Source organism: Miniopterus schreibersii (genome assembly GCF_964146895.1).
Source record: "Miniopterus schreibersii genome assembly, chromosome: 16".
Classification (NCBI taxonomy): domain Eukaryota; kingdom Metazoa; phylum Chordata; class Mammalia; order Chiroptera; family Miniopteridae; genus Miniopterus; species Miniopterus schreibersii.
In genome coordinates, this window is record NC_138116.1 from 29,403,108 (window position 1) to 29,424,488 (window position 21,381).

Here is a 21,381-nt window from a genome sequence, read left to right on the forward strand (position 1 = left end):
CTGGTAGAGGGAGAAAAAAAAATCACATGTCCATATAATAATTCATACTAGACAAACCAGCTTATCCAAACTGGCTTATTCTATTAACAATCTTCCCTGACTTAATCTAAATGAAAATAACCAATACCTAGAAGGTATCTTTAAATTGTTATCTATAGAAAATAAAGGCATGGGGCCTTAATGGATGGGGGAGATTTGCCTAAACATGTAGTTGGCTAGGTTTCAAAATCAATTGTACATAGTTTAAAAAGCATGAAGGACAGGTACAACTGGACTTAAGACTGTTTATGTAATAAAAAATCTCACTTGAAATGAGGATAAATTATGCTACACCCACCTAAAAAGAGTGTGTCAAGGGTAAATGAATAAAAAGAAGTTTGCTAAATGTGCTCTGTCATATACAAGTTTAAGTTTCCAAGTTAGGAAAAAGAGTACTCTGACAATTAGCTTTCACTCTTGCCTTTAAAAAGCCTCTGTAAAGAGGCATGTTGGTTGGCAAATCATTTCTACACCTAAATAATTCAAACTTACATAGGAAAGACTAAGACTTTAACTGAAAAGCTGGAATTAAGGCTCAAAGTCACCATAAGGGCAATGGAAACATATGTGTGGTATATTTTTCCCTAATCCTCAAATGACTGCTGCATCATTTGCTATGGTTTGGTACGTTTGGATTGTCGGTGTCAGGGTGGGGAGTTGGTGAGAAGGGACAAGTTATTAATTTCTTACACTGATGGGTAGAAAAGCTAAAAGCCAACATCCTAAGAAAGTTTCACTCACACACACACAAAATGAGACAGCAAACTTGTGAACCAAGGATGAATTGGCATCTTTAAATGCAAAGCCAATTCTCTTCTAGTGCCAAAGCCAATGGCTTCTCCTGTAGATAAAATGGCACAGTTCCTGAAAAAGCCCTGGATGCTGTTTCCCCACAATCCTATAATCTGTTAGAAGACAGAAAACAAAAAGGCTTTGCCAGCCAGAAAAAGCAAATTATAACCAATACAGAGCCAACACTTTACTTTAGACAGAAGGAGTTTTTCTATGCATCTTTGGAAGGAGAGAGACAAAAGACGACGCTTACCATTGCTCAAATAACCAAGGCAAACATTTTAAACAAATACCATGTTGGATAAGCATTTGATGCAATTACATGCTTTCTCACTTCTTATTCATAACCTTAAACAATATTTGCAATGTTTACAAAAGAGTTGATGGTCACAAAATACAAAGAACTTTTACAAGTCAATAAAAAAAAGGACATATAACCAAAGGTGTAAATTTTCAAAGGGCATTAACTAGTATTCAGAGAAAAAATACATAAGGTCAAATATTACATATATTCCACATTGTTAGGAAGTGGTGAAAAGTACTTTCTCCATACAGTACTAAAGGTATTTTTGACTTGATAGTACTGCCAACTGCAAGCTTCCAGAGAAACGTTGGCTACTAATTAATGAATAAAACAAAAAACAGCCTGGCTGGGTGTGGCTCAGCGGTTGAGCATAGACCTAGGGTCCAGATCTTGGTTCGGGTCCCGGTCAGGGCACATGCCTGGGTTGCGGGCTTGATCCCTGGTTGGGGGCGTGCAGGAGGCAGCCAATCAATGATGACTCTCTCATCACTGATGTTTCTATCTCTCTCTCCCTCTCCCTTCCTCTCTTTGAAATCAATAAAGACTTTTTTTTTTAAAGGGTGCCTAAAATCGTGTTGTACACTTTAAATATTTTACTATTTTGTCAATTATACCTCGAGAAAGTTGAGGGGGAGGGTGCCTAGCATAGGTAATACATTCCTAAAAACATTTAGGATATAAGTTTTGTGAAACATCTAATCTGGGAAGAAAACTATTAAGTAGGATGGATACAAGAAAGCTGCAAATCAAGTCCAAAGGAACTAAAATTAAAATATGAGTGCTCGGTTCGGCAGTATACATACTAAAATTGGAATGATACTGAGATTAGGATGGCCCCTGCACAAGGATGACTTAAAACAAAAAACAAAACAAAAGATGTATATATATATGTATATGTACACACACACACACCTTTACCTATGAACGTAAAATAGCTGAAGCTGATCCCTGGGTCTACAATGAACATGACAGATGATGGAAGCAAATAACATAAAGCCTAAATATACAATCACCGAAGTAAAGCACCTCCAAAAAAGTAAGCTTGCTCAACTTTGCTGTGGAAGCAGGCCATTCACGGACCCCTTTATCAGTCACCAAATACAAAAGAAAAGCAAATAATGCCTGGGTGCTGCAAAAGCAAGCATAGTCTTCCCATCAAAGAGGAAAAGAAACCTAAGCTTTTTATTTATCCTTGATACAGAGAGATAATGGATTGTGAAAGAACTTAAATTCCAGAAAAAATATTCAATTCCAACCTATGTAAAGCTACGAACTTCATGTCACTTTGTTCTAAAATCAGCAATACACAGGTCCCTATTGAAAAAACAATACACAAGATCTCAACTGAGCTGTCAGCAGAGTTCAAGTTCTGAGCATGTCAGCAGACTATTGCTTAACCATTTCAGTTTTTCCTTATCAGTTTTATTCAACAAAAGAACCACTTCCCAATTTTCCTCTATTGTTAATGCCACTTTAGGAGCTGAGAAAAATTTAGTTCATCAGATTCAAATTTCAAGCATTTTCTAAGTACACAAAATCACTCAGTCTATATTTAGACTCAGGTATGGAACAAGAAGTGCTAGCTTTGCTTGAAATGACACCATGTCCCTCGTCAAAGCCTAACTGCAACCATCACCTAGATGTCTATTTGGTGTCAACTAAAATAAATTAAAAATCTTTGCCAATGCTTTTTGTAAGTGGTTCTATTGATAGGCTGTAATGCTTTAAATATAGGTAATAGTCCTAGCCAGTTTGGCTCAGTGGTTAGAGTGTCAGCCTGCAGACGAAAGGGTCGAGGGTTCGATTCCCAGTCAAGGGTACTTACCTCTGTTGTAAGTTTGATCCCCGGCGGAGGCCAGGGCTCATGTGGGAGGCAACCAATTAATGTGTCTCTCTCACATCTATGTTTCTTTCTCTCTCTCTCTCTCCCTCTCTCTCTCTCTCTCTCTCCCGCTCCCCCTTTCTCCCTTCCTTCCACTCTCTCTTTAAAAAAAAAAAAAAAAAAATCAATGGAAAAATATTGAGTGAGGATTAAAAAATAATAAAATAAAATACAGATAACAAATCACCCCCACCAGCCTTTAAACATTCAGCATTATAACTGACATAATGAACCAAAAGGCCAAGATGGTAAGAACTCTAGTGATTAGAATCTTCCAAAGGCGTGGCTCAGCGTTTGAGCATCGACCCGGGATCCAGGCGATCAGGGTTCGATTCCCGGTTAGGGCACATGCCCCAGTTGTGGGCTCGATCAATGACTCTCTCATCATTGATGTTTCTATCTCTCTCTCTCCCTCTCCTTTCCTCTCTCTGAAATCAATAAAGATATATTTAAAAAAAAAAAATTGTTTTGCCCTGGCTGGTGTTGTTCAGTGGTTAGAGCGTCAGAGTGTGCACAGAAGGGTCCCAGGTTCAAATTCTGGACAAGGGTACATACCTGGATTGTCGGTTCACTTCCCACCCCGGATCGGAGTGCATGCAGAAGGCAACCAATATAAATGTTTCTCTCTCCAGTCCCCTCCCTTCCTCCCATTCTCTTTCTGAAAAGTAATGGGGAAAATATCCTCTGGTGAGGATTAACAACAACAAATTGTTTTATTATGGTTCCATAATTGTTGCATTCTAGAAATTAGGGTAGCAATATCTTTTCCCAAATCCTGAACTATATTTATAAAAATATATCACCTTTCTCAAAAGGAACTTAAAGCCTCTAACAGGCAGCATGTTGCTAATTTTCACAACATCCCAATAAAGAACTATTACTTAGCATTTGTATCACACTTGCCAAAGTGTTTTACAATTATTTTCATTAGTAGTCATGCCTCACAACCACTCACTGAGCTAAACTGGTCCTGTTATCCTCATTTGACAGCTGAAAAAACTAACGTATCTATGGTAAGGCCAAGGTCAAGCCAATCTGCTTTTCCAAGACCAAGGACCTAACTCTTAAAAACACCTCATTCACTCAGCATTGTATGTATATTGCTCATAACCCTAGTTAAAGTAGGTTTTTAGAGAACAGGAATCCACCTAAAATGATACAAAAACATTAAAATATTTTAACACTTTGACAAAAATATGTAACCAGCCCTGGCCGGTGTGGCTCAATTGGTTGGAGCATTGTTCTGTGCACTGAAAGGTCACCAGTTGATTCCTGGTCAGGGTACATACCCAGGTTGCATGTTGGATCCCCCATTAGGGTAAGTGCAAGAGGCAACCAATCAATGTTTCTCACATCAATGTTTCTCTCTCCCTTCCTCTCTCTCTAAAGTCAATTAAATATATATACATACATATTTTTAATGTAATCACATTTAGGACTGGATGGTATGAGACTGGTGAGATTATGGAGGAGACTAAGAAGAAATAGGAGGTAAGAAAAAAACCAAGATTGGACAATACACTTTAAAGAAACAGAGAGGCAAAGTAAACTAAGGACTGAAAAGTGTCATCTGGGTTTGACAATTAGGTCACTGAGCAGAGCAATTTCAGTGGAGTGGTGGGGACAAAATCAAATTACATGCCTGAGGAATAAATAGGCTGTGAGAGAGTGAAAAGAGCAGGGGCATAACTACTTTTATGAGTAGGAGAGAAACTGAGCAGTAACTAGGGGTTGAGTTGGGGGAAAAGAAATAAAAAAGATTGATGATTCAGATAAAAGAAACAGTGATGCAACAAGGTCACAGAGAGATTAACAGTACAGTAAGAAAGGCCCTGGCCAGTGTGGCTCAGCTAGTTGAGCGTCTTCCTGTGCACCAAAAGGTTGCCCGTTCAATTCCTGGTCAGGGCACATACCCAGGATGCGTGTTTGATCCCTATATGGGAGAAAGTCAATGGATGTTTCTCTCACATATATGATTCTCTCTCCCTCTCCTTACCTCTCTCTAAAAATCAATAAAAACTTTAAAAAAAACCAAAACACACAATACAGTGGCCCTGCTGGCGTGGCTCAACCTATGATCCAGGAGATCTCGGTTCAATTCCCAGCCAGGGCACGTGCCTGGGTTGTGGGCTCCATCCCCAGTATGGGGCAAGCAGGAGGCAGCTGATCAATGACTCTCTCATCACTGATGTTTCTATCTCTCTCTCCTTCTCCCCTCCTCTCTCTGAAATCAATAAAGACATATTAACAACACACACACACACAAAACAAAACACCAGTATAGCAAGAAAGGAAAGGACAATGTGAATATGAATACAGTAAACTGTAGGTGTGCAAGAAAGAAGTAAAGACAATTTACACTTTATGGCTTTTGAGAGAAAGGTGAGGGAGAATAAATTAAAGGACTAGAGAGCAATTGAAGTAACAATTTATCAAGAACAAACAGATATTTAGGTGAGACACAGGAGCCTAATCAGACATCCAACAATTCTCTACTAAGAGGAATGATCTTACTTTACTAAATAAAAGTCCTTACCTAGAAATTTGAGATCTGGTGGAAAATCAGAGTACTTGTGAAAAAAAAGAGAAGAGTAGAGACATGATCCAGAAACACTAGCAAATAGTCCAAATTGCCTCTCATAAGAAAGCAGCAGCAGAGGGAAGCGGATGGATGCCAAGCAGAGGAGGAAATGCTGTTAATCAATATTGGATCTGGTCCAACTGCCTAAAAGTCACAGCCAATTTTCTCAATGTCTTCCCAAATCTGAAAACCCACACTCACCTGGAAGCTATAATACACAACCTTCAAGAATATTAAGGGTGTCTCCTGCCACAATATACTGAATGTCCAAGCTTCAGTCCCTTAAGTAATCTCTGGGAGAACAAATAGCTTGGCTAGACTTTGGAGGAGATCCACACATTCCCCAAGTAACTTGATAAATCTCACTAGTGAATACTTTTTCACACACTGAAGTAGAGAATATATCTTTAGGTGACACAGAAGTGTCCTAGGATAGTAAGAGAGTAGGGAAGAAAAGCGAAGTAGCACAGTATTTGGCAATAAGCAAGTTTAACAACTAAAGAGGAAAATTATTAAATTATTAAAGTGGCAAAGTATTCTTTTTTAAATTTTTTTAAATTGATTTTTAGAGAGAGAGGGAGAGATAGAAACATTGATGATGGAGAAACACCAACATCGATTGGCTGCCTCCTGCATGCCCCCTGCTGGGGATCAAGAACACAACCCCAGCATGTGCCCTGACCAATACTGGAACCAGGGACCTCTTGGTTTATTGGTCGGGGCTCATCCACCAAGCCACACCAGCTGGACTGGCAAAGTATTCTTGAAGTCTTACAAATCAGAGCACACAACTGCCATTTCAAAGTAAAATAAAGAAATTCTAAAGGATCTAAAATTTCCACTCAGAGACTTTTTACTATGTATCTTTTAAATTCTTTAAAATATATCCAAAAAAATAAAACTAAGTTAAAAATTCAAGTATTTTAGGAAATTACATTTCCAGCATTCTTTAAAGTCTCCCTCTTCCCCCCTGAACATCCAGCCAGCATGGTGCAGTGGTTGAGCATTGACCCATGAACCAGGTTGTCTCTGTTTGATTCCTCATCAGGGCCCAGGTTGTAGGCTCCATCCCCAGTGGGGGGCGTGTGGGAGGGAGCTAATCAATGACTCTCCCTCATCATTGATGTTTCTATCTCTCTCTTTCTCTCCCTTCCTCTCTCTGAAATCAATAAAACATATTTTTTAAAAAGAGCAACCAATGAATACATAAATAAGTAGAACAAACTGACGTTTATCTCTTTTCTCTCTCTAAAATCAACCAATAGCCCGGCTGGGAGTGGCTCAGCAGCTGAGCATCGACCTAGGATCCAGGAGACCGTGGTTGGATTCCCGATCAGGGCACATGCCTGGGTTGTGGGTTCGATCCCCAGTCGGAGGCATGCAGAATGCAGCCCATCAACGTCTCTTTCATCATTGATGATTCTATCTCTCTCTTCCTCTCCCTTCCTCTCTCTCTGAAATCAATAAAGATATATTTTTTAAAAATAATAAATTAAATAAAATAAATCAAGAAAGAAAAATTTTTAAAAAATTTTACTAACCTAAAAATGCTTTTATTTTAAGGATGAATAGTAGCCTTATTTAATTAAAATACCATTCTTTCCGTTAAGGTGAGAAATTTTGTGTTTTATTCTTGTTTGCAATCTAAAAACTGCTAATTTAAGCCCAGCCGGGCGTGGCTCAGTGGTGGATCGACCTAGGATCCAGACGATCGGGTTCGATTCCTGGTCAGGGCACATGCCCGGGTTGCTGGCTCGATCCCCAGTCAGAGGCATGCAGGAGGCAGCCGATCAATGACTCTCTCATCATTGATGTTTCAATCTCTCTCTCTCCCTCTCCTTTCCTCTCTCTGAAATCAATAAAGATATATTAAAAAAATGAAAATAAATAAATAAATAATAAATAAATAAATAAATAAATAAAAACTGCTAATTTAAGACAAGTTTATAGCACATTAAAAAATGGAAAAATAAGAAAAGGATCAGTATTGCAAGACCTACTATAGAGAAGGTATTTAGAAGCCATATTCCCATAAAGCCAATCCCTCCAGATAATGTGAATGAACAACGTATAAAGCATCTGGAAATCAGACTCAGAGGGTCATCATGCTGTCTTTAACTCAGACTTATACCCTAATGATTTCTCCATCTGCATCTCCATTCTAAGCCTTCCTACTGAACTCAAGACACAAATATCCAGAAACCGATTGGACATTTATTCCTAGATTTCCCAGATACCTCAAATCTAATATACCAAAATCAAACTAATTTTCCCTCAAATGTTATGGCTTCTTACTCCTGGATTCCCTACCTTGGTTAATGACATCACCATCCACTTATTTGCCCAAGCAAACAATTTCAAATCCATCTTTCACAACTCCTTCCTTACATACTACTCAACATAAAGTCAGTAAGATCCTTCTAGTCAGTCTCCAAAAAACGTCTTTAATCTGTCTACAACTCCACCATTACCAATGTAATTGAGATCTTCAATATCTCTCAAGTGATCATTATAACAATCTCACAACTACTCTCCCTGCAGCCAAATTCAGCTTTTTAAATCTAACTTCCACACTGTCAAGTATTACTTGTCTTAAATAGCGATGTGAACATGTTCTTTACCTAGCTTAAAACTCTCCTGTGACTCCCTAGTACCTACAAAATAAAATCCAGACCCCTCACCAAGGTCATCCACAACTGGGCTCAAACTCATATTTCACCTCATTTCCTTCCATTCTTGCCTCATACCCCACAATCTAGCCATATTAAACCACTGGCCCACAGAAAGGTCCATACTCCTATAATTCTGTACCCTTGTGCAAGCTGTTCTCTGCATTTGAAACACTACCTTCTCCAATCCTTTTTTGTTGAAGCAGCCAAATTGTATTCATCCTTCAAGATGCTACTGACTTGCCCTAGCCAGTTTAGTATAGTGGTTAGAGCGTCGGCCTGCCAACTAAAGAGCCCCCGCCAAGGGCACATACTTTGGTTGCAGGCTCAATCCTCAGCCCCAGTTGGGGTCGGGGTACCTGTGGGAGGTAATCAATTGATGTGTCTCTCTACCTCTCTGTCCCTTCCACTCTCTCTGAAAAGCAATGGAAAAAATATCCTCGGGTGAGGATTTAAAAAAAAAAAAAAAAAAATCCTACTGACTCCTCTAGGAAGCCTTCTCAAACAACCTTCTCCCTGCACCACACAGAACCAATGCTCCCATAGCACTTAGTGCAGATGTCTATGATAGCACTTACTGTACTGACTCATAATTATTTATGTTGTCTACAATTAAAATATGAGCTCTTTAAAAACAAGGGTATGTCATTCATACTCCAGGTGCCTAGCACAATGCCCAACATAACGTAGGCACTTACATTTGTCTGATGAATTTGATTGTTAAAAGGATTAACTCCAACACTTTTCAATGAAATCAGAGTCCAAATAGCTTAAGAGATTCAAGCCTAGTTTTGGTTCACTGATAAAAAGAAAAGACACTACATGAATTAATGTTTATCTTATTTCTAGTTTTTCGTACTTTTCCCAACCAGCTTCAGGTTTAGTTACCAGAAAGTTAGTAGCTGAGTAAGTCTTTTATATCATATTTTCCCATGAAACAGTACAATCCAGTGCTGTACCAAACTACAATTTTATAACTGAGCCATCAAATCTGATAACTTATTACCCCCCTTATATTAAATATATCTTTAATAAAGAAAAATTAGCATTTTTCCTTTTGAGTTGTATTCCTTTTCACTCTAAGTTACAAACCTATAAAGGGGCATAATCAAGACCTTGATGGAAATGAAAAGACAGAAATATCAGACACTTCTCTGCTGAGAAAGCATTCACCTCTCACCAAAAGTACAGTGACTTCACACTTATTTCCCACTCCGGTCAGCCGTAGAGCTGCAGCCCTTCCCCTGGCCACTTCGCTTTTCACACTCATTCTCACTCCCCAATTTAATATATTAGAATTATCTTTTTAGAGGTGCTATAATATTTTAGGAGTTTAAATCCAAGAATTGGGGTCACGTCTCTTCTGAAAATGTTCCAAGCTTCCTGTCCTGCTCTGCTGCATTATACAATGTTACTCTGCCAAAGTCTTAGCTCATTTCCTCCTCCTGCTTGTGTCCTGATATGGTGCTACACATCAATAATGCCCTCTCCCTTCCCATTTTCAGACTTTTACTGTCTGCTTGGAATACCCTATCTTCCTTGTCCATCTGTAACGGCCTATCAAGCAGGTTCAATGCAGGAGGTCTTTACAAACAATACCTGCACCCATAACAAGCTGTACCTCCCTCTAGTAGAGCACTTAGAGTGCTTCATCAAGCTTAAGACATACTCCCCCACACACACACTTTTCTCTGAAAACAGGATACATATTACAACTGATGGCATGCCAGTCTCATTAGCAGCACTTTTTCTTTCTTTGTGGTATGTAAAATAACTGTGAGCCTTACAATCACTGGCACCACAGGTTTGATAAAATAAGGTATTACATTCTATTATAATTACTTTGTATATTTCTGTTTTCTCCACTAGACTGTGAACCCCCAAAGGGCAGGGGCTATGTCATAATCACCTTTGATCAGCTTAGATTTGGGCACAAAGAGAGAGTGTATTTAATAAACACCAGTAATAATTAGCATTTAATAAGTATAAAGTACTATTCTAAACACTCTATATGTATTAACACTATTATCCTCATAACAACCCCCTGAAATAAGTACAACTATTATCTTCATTTTAAAGATAAGGAAACTGAGATAAAGACATATAGGTAAGCTCATTCAAAGATGCACAAAGTTGCAGAAGATTTGAACCCATGTTCACTGATTATGATTCATACTGTTATATGAGTAACTGCTCATCAAATATTTAATGTGCAGTTACTCTATACCAACTACTGTGCTAAACACTGGTAAGCAAACCCTCAGTTTCTCAGGATGCTACCCTGAACCATAAGTTCATTCTTTTTTTTTTTTTTTGATCATCACCCAAGGATATGTTTATTGATTTTAGAGAGAGAGGAAGGAAAAAAGAGAAACAATGATGTGAGAAACATCAATCAGGTGCCTCCTGCACGGCCCCAACCGGGGATCGAACCTGCAACCCAGGTTATGTGCCCTGACCAGAAATGGAACCCAAAATCTTTTGGTGTACCAGACAAAGCTCCAACCAACTGAGTCACCCAACCAGGGCTCATAGCTTCATTCTTCAATCCTTTACCCTCCAAACATCAGAACCAACCTAAAACTTCACTAAATTAAATCCCTCCACTCTCTACTTTTCATTTTTAACATCTTCCCATATAGTCAGTCCTCCTTGAAAGTTATTAGCACTCTATCAAGAATCAAAACAAATGATAAAACAAAGAAACCTTTGTGCTCTATTATTAATTAGCAGCTGTGAAAATATCACAAAAGAAACTTCAGTTAAGGAATGGGTGGCAGGATCAGGAAAGGCTCTTAAGATACAAGGATTCACCCTAGCTGGTTTTGTTCAGTGGTTAGAGTGTCGGCCCATGGACTGAAGGGTCTCAGGTTCAATTCCAGTCAAGGGCATGTATCTTGGTTGCAGGCTCGATCCCTGTACACTGGGGCCTATTTGCGGGAGGCAACCAATTGATGTGTCTCTCACATCGATGTCTCCCTCTTTCTCTCCCTTCCACTCACTCTGAAAACCAATGGAGATGTCCTCGGGTAAAAATTAAGAATAAAGAAAGAAAGAAAGAGAGATTCTATTTGCAACTAAATATTCTCAGTGAAAAAAGGAGGGAGATAAAACACGATAATTTTGTTTTTATATAGACTGGTTTAAAAAGTCTTCCCTGAGGCTGGCCAGCGTGGCTCAGAGGTTGAGCATTGGCCTATGATCCAGGAGATGGAGTTCCATTCCCGATCAGGGTACATGCCTGTGTTGCAGGCTCGATCCCCAGCAGGGGGCAGGCAGGAGGCAGCAATTAATGACTCTCATCACTGATATTTCTCTCTCTCCCTCCCTCTCTCTGAAATCAATTTAAAAAAAACACAGAACTTAAAAATAAAAAGTTTTCCCTGAGCTCTGGCCAGGTAGCTCAGTTGGTTAGAGCATCATCCTGACATACCAAGGTTGCCAGTTCATTCCCTGCTCAGGCATTTACAAAGATCAACCAATGAATGCATAAATAAGTGGAACAAGTCAATGTGTCTGTCTGTTTCTCTCTCTCTCTCAAATCAATTTAAAAAAAGTTTTCCCTGAGGCATGAGATGCTTTTTTAAGAAAAATGATTCATTTTATAAGAATAAAAATGAACTGGTAAACCTTATGCCTTTTATTTAGTCCTTGCTGTCAGGGGTGCATGGGAAGCCCTTACATCCCCACTTTAGACAGACTGCTCAGACAACAGGCAATCCTGGCACTGACCATCACCTTTCTTTCCCCCAGGAGAAGACTCCTCATTTAGTAACAGTTATCTACTACATAAAAGTAACCACAAATAGTAAAAAGAATAGAAGAAGGAGGAAAGGACAGGGAATTCTCATCACAGCTGAAGAAACCTCTATCATTTTAACCTAACACAAACAGCATTTATGGACTTATTTGAACTGATGGAAATTTCAGAAGGAACAGAAGGAAAAATGCATTACCAAAATTAAAAATAGATGTCCAATTATTAAAAATAAGATGGCTAGACCAGCTCTAGCATTTTATATCTCTACTTCATGTTCCATGTGGTAGTCAAAGACAGAATAAATTTGTGTCCTGTAAATGATCTATGACAAAAGTAACAAACGCTTCCTTTTTTAAACTATCCTCAAAAAGGATAATCAGTGTTATGGACGTGTTATGGACAGAGAATTTACTGGGAGATCAAAAAGTTAAAAATGATATATCACTGTGGATTTCCAGGAAAGAGAAGTAAAATACATTTTACCAGATACAGAAGTTACAGACAGCTAGGGTTCATTTCTCTCATTCCTATAAAATAACTCATTTTTCTTATCTGTGAATCTTCAAGGATCTAGTAGGGCCACTCCCTATCTTGGCTCAGATGAAAGACAAAACATTCACTAATCTCCAAAAGGCCTCACCATTTCAAGCTCTCAATCTTCAGAGCCAGCAAAGCTGAAGCATCGGTATCTTTCTGTTCTTTTGAAAGGAGTTTCTTTTAAAAGTTTCACCTCCCTGTCAAAAGCTGTGGTTAGAAAGCCATCTTGTTCCTCTGGAAGCACACAGTTTTTAACTCTGTGCTCTGCTTTGTCTATCCTAAACAAGAACAACAACAAAGCCTCAGGAGTGCTCCTTCAACCCATCAGAAAGAACCAGCCCCTCTTGGGCTCTTGCACAGCTGCTTCTGTCTTTCTCTTAGAGACACTCCACCCTGGAGGTTCCACCAGCAGAGTAACAAAAAATGGAGTTGAAAAGCTGCTATATGCTTATCTGACCTCCAAAATAGAGACAGGGCCCTGGAGCAAGCAGACTCCTTTGCAAAGAAAACAGTTTTTTATAGTTTAAAAATAACAAAGTATATTTGCACATCCCTCACTGTGCAGCCCTTCCAGCTTGTTTCAAACTAGTTTTCTCAACTCATAATAAAGCACATTAGTACCAACTGTGTTACAAGGGAACAAACCTGAATGAACTATGTTCATTAAGAATTTAACACATTGGCCTTCCATTCTCTATTTCCTTCCTCTTGGGTAGGAGCTACAGACCATTTGTAAAAATGCCCAAGAGCATGGTATTTTTCTTACACAAGTCTGATGACTAATTTGTCACATCAAAGAACAAACTGGTATTTCTGCACATGGTCTGCTATGCCTAGGTAGAAAGCACATATGTGCCTATTGAGGTTTTTGCAAACAATATGCTTCACCTTGACAAAGAAATTAGTCATTCCATTAATAACAGTAAGGTCTAAAATCCAATAATATTGTTAGTGTTATAGTAAGATCAGCTTACTACTTACAATTTACAATTTTCATAAACAATCTCAATCACATACATGATGCTTGCAATAGCCCACTGTATCACTACATCTTCCAGAGGTTCGGAAAGGTTAAGTGGGACCTGCCCAAGATTAGCTATCAACTTCAATCAGTGGTGGACGTGGGCTGGAACCTGTCGAACTCTAAGCCCATAGCTCTTTTCTCTAGATCCCCATCAGCTTCAAACAGAGGGCTCCCGGCTTCCATCCCCTACCAGAGCAGCCTACTGCTTGGAGCGACCGGCCTTTCCCTGTCAGGATCAGAGTTGGCTTCTTCAGCTCCAGCAGGGCTTTCATCCTCCACACCCTCCCCCCGCGACCATTCTCTCAAAGAAGCGGAAAGGGAGAGGCGACAGAGAAAGCTCCTGGGGGAAGGGACGATGACAAACAGCGGAGTGCGGGACAGTGGCCCTGCCGTGGGCTCCATCACTCTGCAACGCGCACCCCCTTTCCTCCACAAAGCTGCCCAGCCCTGGGGACAGCGATCTGCCCACCCGTGCCCCAAATTCTCCCGTCATTACCTCGATCTGTCCCTCCCCCACGCCCCTTTCCTTCCGACCGGGAGAGCCCTCCCCACCCGCCAAGTCGGAGTATCTATCCACCAAGCCACCCCTTCCCCTCCTTCCACCACAACTCACTGTCGGTGACTGGGCCCGGCCCTCATGGCTGCTCCGTTGCCGCCCGCCGCCGCCACCGCTACTCCACACCCCGGCCCCTCAGTCGCCGCCGCCACCGTCGGGACTTGCCGGCAGCCGCTCCTGCGCCTGCGCAGCCTGGAGTGCCGGGGCCTTCTCGGGCAACCCGCGCCTGCGCAGCCCGCTCTGGGGGCGTCTAACTCAGTGCCTGATGCCCTGGCCCCCGGGGTCTCAGGTAGACATGGCCGCTGGCCTCGAGGACTTGTTAAGCTTAGAGGCTTTGGCGGCTGCCTCAGGATCGAGGCCTCTGAAATACCTTGCCTAGGTTATTAAACGTTTGGACCCATAAGGGGCTATAGACTTAATGGCACGTTCAGGATTCTGGATCCCACTTGCACCTAAAGGCTTGAATTCAGGTGCTCTGAGGTGAGCACTGATAAGTCCAGGTTTCCTTCAATACGATCACATCTAGAATGTATGGGGGTAATTGTATAAGAGGCAACTTTGACATCCCAGAATACACTGCTGGCTAGGAGGTGCTCAGAAGCCCTGGGGACCTTGTCTATGAGGTGACTGCACCTAGAATACACTGGGACACTGCTAAGTTCAGTCTGTTAAGAGCGTACTGTTTATTCCACGAAATTTTTCTAGGCATCTCATATGTGCCACTGAGGGACTTGCAGGCTAATTGTCCCCTACTTTCCAGCTCACTGTAGAGCCTGGACCTTTTGCAAACTGGTAAAGGAAAACCAGACCATTAGCCTAAGGAGGCCCAACTATCAGCCCCTAGTCCACTGTGCTGCCTTGGCATAGCCCAGGAAGAAACAAGGCCCAAATGAGTCCTGGGAATTCAACAACACAAATTTGACAGCTGCAGGCAATGCACTATAGCCAAAGGGAAGAGGAGGTAAGGACTAAGCTCTCCTTATCACTGTGACTCTTCCATGCCTCCTCCAGCCAGTCTCCCTGTAGAATTCAGAGTTTGGAGACATAGGGACCAAAATTTGGGGGGTGGGCTGGGAGAAGAAAGAAGTTCGAGCTGGCAGCATGGCTCCATGGTTGAGCAGCAACCTATGATCCAGGAGATTGCAGTCTGATTAGGGGTCAGGGCACATGCCCAGGTTGCAGGCTGGATCCCCAATAGGGGGCATGCAGGAGGCAGTCGATCAATGACTCTCTCATCATTGATGTTTCTCTTTCCCTCCCTCTCCCTTCCTCTCTCTGAAATCAATAAAGACATATTAAAAAAAAAAAAGACGTGCCAATTTTTCTGTGAACCGTGTTACATTCTCCCTATTTCTAGACCTGATGCCAGGATGAATGTTTGATTAAGGAAAGTTTTGATTGAGGAAAGTTTTCCTCATTTTGTAAAGAAGCAAGAATAGACCCTAGAGCAGTGATTTTCAACCTTTTTCATCTCATGGCACACATAAACTAATTACTAGAATTCTACAGCACACCAAAAAAAATTCTTTTTGCCCATCTGACAAAAAAATAATTTTAATTTATTCACACCAGACAGTTATTGTTGTGTTGGTTGTCATTTTTTTATTTGACAATCTAAGGGAAAAGAGGTCAGTGCCCCTGACTAGTCAGGTATTGCATTTTGTTTTGTTTTAAATATGGTTTGTTGGCTTTTAAGAGAGAGAGGAGGGGAGAGGGAGAGAGAGAGCAAAACATCAGTGTGAGAGAGAAACATCAATCGGCTGCCCCTGGGTGCACCCCAACTGGGGATTGAGCCCCCAATCTGGACATGTGCCCTGCCCAGGAATAGACTGGCAACTTTTCAGTGCATGGGACAATGCTCAACCAACAGGGCAGGTATTGCATGTCTTTTATTCTGTTTTTTAGAGAGAGGGGAAGGGACGGAGGGAAAAAGAGAGAGAGAAACATCATTGTGAGAGAGACACATCAATTGGTTGCCTCTGCATGTGCCCTGACCAGGACCAAGGATCGAACCTGCAACCCAGGTACATGCTTTTGACAGGGAATTGAACCCAGGACCCTTCAGTGTACCTGCTGATTCTCTAACCACTGAGCAACACTGGCCAGGGCCAGTTATTCATGTTTTAAAAAATCTTGCGGGCCTGGCTGGGTAGCTCAGGTGGTTAGAGGATTGTTCCCATACATCAAGGTTACAGGTTTGATCTCTAGTCAGGGCACACACAAGAAGCAACCAATGAATGCATAAATAAGTGGAACAACAAACTGATGTTTCTCTCCCTCACAATCAAGAAATAAATTAATTTTTAAAAATTCTTGCAGCACATTGGTTGAAAATTGCTGCCCTAGAGTAAAGGTTGAGAATGCTGAAAATAAAGCATCACAATGATGCAGGAGGCAATACAACCTGCTTGTCATTAATATTACTAATTCTCTGTAAAAGGAGGCAGGAAGATATAGGCAAATGCACATAATGGAATTCTCAGGTCACTAAGATACTAAGGGTTATTCCCTGAAGCACCTAGAAACATGAGGATTTTTTTTCTCACCAGATGCATGTGACTTTTTAAAAAAATACATGTTTTTATTGAATTCAGAGAGGAAGAGAGAGAGAGAAATATCAATGATGAGATAGAATCATTGATTGGCTGCCTCCTGCATGCCCCCTGCTGGGGATCGAGCCCAAAATCCCCACATGTTCCCTGACCTGGAATCAAACCCTAACCTCCAGGTTCATGGGTTAATGCTCAACCACTGAGCCACACAGGCTGGGCAGATGCTTCTGACTTTTACACTCAGAGCTATATGTTGCTGTGGGAAAATAGGGTATAAATTGGCATAATCCTATCTTTAGAAAAGCAAATCTACATAAAGGTACAGATCTCATGTATGAACTGCCTTCCACCTAGGCAATTATATCTTTTTAAAATTTTTTAATTTATTGATTTGAGAGATTTGTTGTTTCACTTATTTATGCATTCATTAGTTGCTGCTTGTATGTGCCCTGACCAGGGATTGAACCTGAAACACTGGCATATCTGGACAATGCTTTAACCAACTGAGCTACCTAGCCAGGGCTAGGCAATTATATCGTGACACATGTGAGTAATAGACAGGACATCCTGTGGGTAGGGCTCTGGGTCAATCCCAGAGGCTAGCTCCTGGCTTAGAAGAGTTGTCATTACTTGCAAAAGTATTACCCTTTGGAATGAGAGCACATTTGGCACCTTAGGGGAATTTGCAAAGCCAGAATGGAGGAAGAAATAATATAGACACTATGTTCTGATGAATGGATGACTAAAAAGAAGGCCATAGCTTCTGGGAACGTACTTTCCTAGCCCCAACACCACATGCAACCCCCAGGAAGGCCTGCTGAAATCTATATAATGACAGCATATCCTCTTATATTTGAACCATAAGGGTTTCCTGAGCCATTTCCCTACTTAAATTTCTTACCAAGGGCAGAACAGTGGAATTTTCTTCCTATCAAGCATTCATTCACTATATCCAATGAAAATCAATCAGAGAAACCACTCTTACTCCATTTTCAGACCATGTAGATAAGCACATAACCCAGACCCAAGTCAATCAGTGTATAACATTTCCTAAGTTACAATAATTGTTTTAGGGATGGGCACCATAATCCAGACAGAGCTAAAAATGCACAAGGAGAATTTTCTTTGTGAGAAAGTCTGTTGTTCTTTCCCACTAAAACTGGATATGAGATGTAATATCCAGAACTGCTGCAAACATGTTGATGCCACAAAAGGAGAACCAATCCAGAGAAAGATGTTATTCACTCACTGAACAAAAATCTATTGAGTATCCACTATGTACAAGACACTCATGTAAGTGCAGGAGATATAGCAGTGAACAATATATGTATTCCTTGTCTTCAAAGAACTTACAGTTTAGTAGAGGATATGCAATAACAGCAAACACTTATATAGCATTTACTATGTGCCAAGGACTATTCTAAGCACTTTACACATATCAGTTCTTTTAATAATAGCAACCTTATCAGCATACTAATCATTATCCCTATTTTAAAATATGAGGAAACTGAAGTCAAGAGAAGTTACTTGCCCCAGGTTACACAATAAATAATGGAGCTGAGAATCAAATCCAGGACGTCTGGCTCAGTAATCAGTGTGCTCATTTACGATATTATAAACTGCCTTGTCACAGCAGGAAAAAAAGACTCTATGAGAAATTTTAACCAGTCTTGCAAAGAACAGTCTATGGAAAGGCCTGCAAGTAAGAGAATACCAGACAACTGGGGGACTGAAAAATTCAATTGAGCTGAATTCACTTGAATGGGGTTACAAAAGATGGGACTGGCAAAGTAAGCTGGAGGCACATTAGTTAGTTTGTATTTTATTCTGAGGGTAGTGAAGCAAGAAAGGAACTAGGGTCCAGCGTGTGGTTCAGTAGTTGAGTGTTGACCTATGAACCAGGAGGACACGGTTTGATTCCCCATCAGGGCACATGCCAGGGTTGCAGGCTTGATTCCCCAGTAGGGGGTGGGCAGGCGGCAGATCAATCACTATCTCTCATCATTGATGTTTCTCTCCCTTTCCCTCTCCTTTCCTCTAAAATCAATAAAGATATATTTTTAAATAAAAATTTTAAAAATTAAAAAAAAATAAAGCCTGAGCCCTGGCCAGTGCAGTTCAATTGGTTGGGCATCACCACATGCAGTGAAAAGTTGACTGTTCAATTTTCCAGTCAGGGCACATGCCTGGGTTTCAGGCTTGATCCCCGGTAGGGGGCGTGCAGGAGGCAGCTGGTAGATGTTCCACTCTCACATCAAGGTCTCTCTCTCTCCCCCTCTCCCTTCCTCTCTCTCTAAAAATCAGTAAAAATATATTTTTTTAAATGAAATGAAACCTGAATGGCGAGAAGCCAAATCTATAAGAACACAGGAGGCAGGATTAACAGGTGTAAAGACTCTGAGGCAGAAATGAGCTTAGCATATTTAAGAAATTGAAAAAAAGCCAGTGTGACTGAAGCCTTGGGAGCAGGGCTCAATGCATGAAAGGACTTTGGATTAATCTAGTTGGAAGAGGAGGCCATAGAAGAGTTTAGGCACCATCTCCTTCCAATTCTATCCCCTTAAATCTTTGGAATCCACTGACTTCTCTTCACTGTCTTCACTGCACTATTTTAGTATGATAAAATGACACCTAGTTGGAACAGGATTTGGAATTAGTGAAGGTTTTTTGCTTTTCAGATGGAAGCAATTAAGCATTTTTTAAAATAAATGCTGATACAAGGAATATAGAAGTTGTTTACAAAGAAATTTATGGAACAAGGTTCCTGAAGGTGCAAAACAATTAACCTTAAGATAGGAACATTTATTGAGAGCCTACATTGTGTTAAGTCCTATATTCAAATCAATATATATTTTTATTATCATCTTCATATTACAGATGAGGAAACTACCACTTGAAGAGTTTAAATAACTTATCCAAATTCACACAGCTAAGTGGCAAACTGAGCTATGAACCCAGGCAGTCTGTTCCATCTGATTAGTCTCTCCTAACCTACAAAATACAAAATTCCCCCACAATATCATTTGAAGGAAAATTTCTGGGAAAGAAGAGAATTAACAAGACTCATCTCCCTTAATTTTTGTGTCCTCCCTGGGATTCTTCCACAGTACTATCTGTTGCCAGAACTGTAGTATTTAGTATGTGTTCCTTGGGTAATTTTGCATTTATGTAATTAAACACTTCGTTCACTGCTTAACCTGTAATTTCCCTTCACCTTAGTCGCAGTTGAAATGCATTTCACCTTACTGTCCATGAAAGATTTCATATTTTCCTGATTGCAAGCTGTCCTCTATTTAGTGGTATCTTGTTTTTTTGGGCATATGGGTGCCCCAAAAACATCCAGAATATCGTGTTCCAAAAAGCTGTTCTTTCCACTAACAGAGCAAGCAGCCTGAAAGCTGGAGCCTGGTGCCATTTGCAAACCATCAGTGTATTTGGCTGCCCCCACTCTGTCCATCCTGTACATCACTCTGCTTCTCTAGACACTCAGCCTCCATCCCTACAACAGCAGCCTGGCCAGCTGGTTCTCACCATCTTCCACTAATCCTCCCCTCTGTGTCCTGTATCATCAATGTTTCCCTCTGTACTGGGTCATTGCTATGAACAAACAAAATCTCCCTTTTTAAAAAAGAAAACTCTCTCTTAACCCCCCTTCTTCTCTCCCCCTCTTCTGTTACCACTTCCTTCTGCTCTGCTCCTCTGGAAAGAGTTGTATATATATTCTGGCTATCCTTAATGCCTTCCCTCTCATTCTGTCTTAAACCCACTCCATTTAGGCTTTTACCCAGACCACTCTACTGAACTGTTCCTGTCAGGTCACTAACATCACAGACACACACACAGACACACAGACACACACACACACACACACACACACACACACACACACACACACACACACACACACACACACACACACACACACACACACACACACACACACACACACCCCCCCCCCCCCCAGGATACAAGTGATGTTAATTTTGTCCGTTTTGTTTACTGGTGTATCCCCGGCATCCTCACAGGCCTGTACATAGTATATGCCCAGTGAATTCCCATCCCCTCCAATTCCCGCAACAATTATCTCTCAATTTCAAGAATCTGATTGAGAGACTTCAAAGAATGAACGGGGCTTTAGGCCACAAATCGGCCAAGGTAAGTCAAGTTCCTCAGGCCGCTAAGGAGTCTGGGAGATCCTTGTCCTTTTGCAGACCTTCTGCTTTTTCTCCGCAATTGAATGACCCCAGGGAGGAGACAGTAGCCAAGGTTTACAGGAGGGAAATCCGGGTCGGCTGCTCATCAGGAACAACGAGCCAGGAATCACTCCTTACCGGAGGCTCGCATAAAGTAAAAGTACTGACTTCCGGAGGCCGCTGCCGACCGCTAGGCCAATTCAAAGTGGGACTGGGAGAGGATCCTGCAAGCCTGAGGCAGAAGCGGTCTAAAACGACCCTTACTGAGACCGGTGGGACAGTGACCGCTCCCATGCCCACGACCACTACTCCTTCGACGAGTCGGTTTCTTCAGCTGCAGGAAGGCACGCGCTAAGAGGAAGATTTCTGCCGCTTGGCCTTGTGGGAGATGTAGTCTTTTAGGAGCCCGGGCTAGAAGGGCTTTTTACAAAACTGGCAGAAAACACGATGTGCATAGGACTCCGAAACGATCCTCATGCTCACACTCTAAAT

General features: G+C 41.1%; 1 protein-coding gene across 2 annotated transcripts in view; it reads right to left on the minus strand.

Annotated features, from left to right (window-relative positions):
• FAM222B (family with sequence similarity 222 member B) overlaps window positions 1–14,338 on the minus strand; it is a 56,042-nt gene extending 41,704 nt beyond the window's left edge. Inside the window, exon 1 of one of the 2 annotated variants that reach the window (XM_081162220.1) lies at window positions 14,202–14,338. The gene's annotated coding sequence lies outside the window, so the exon portion shown is untranslated. The remainder of the gene's footprint in view (window positions 1–14,201) is intronic. The other variant, XM_081162221.1, reaches the window with a different exon arrangement.
• Window positions 14,339–21,381: the final 7,043 nt, after the last annotated feature.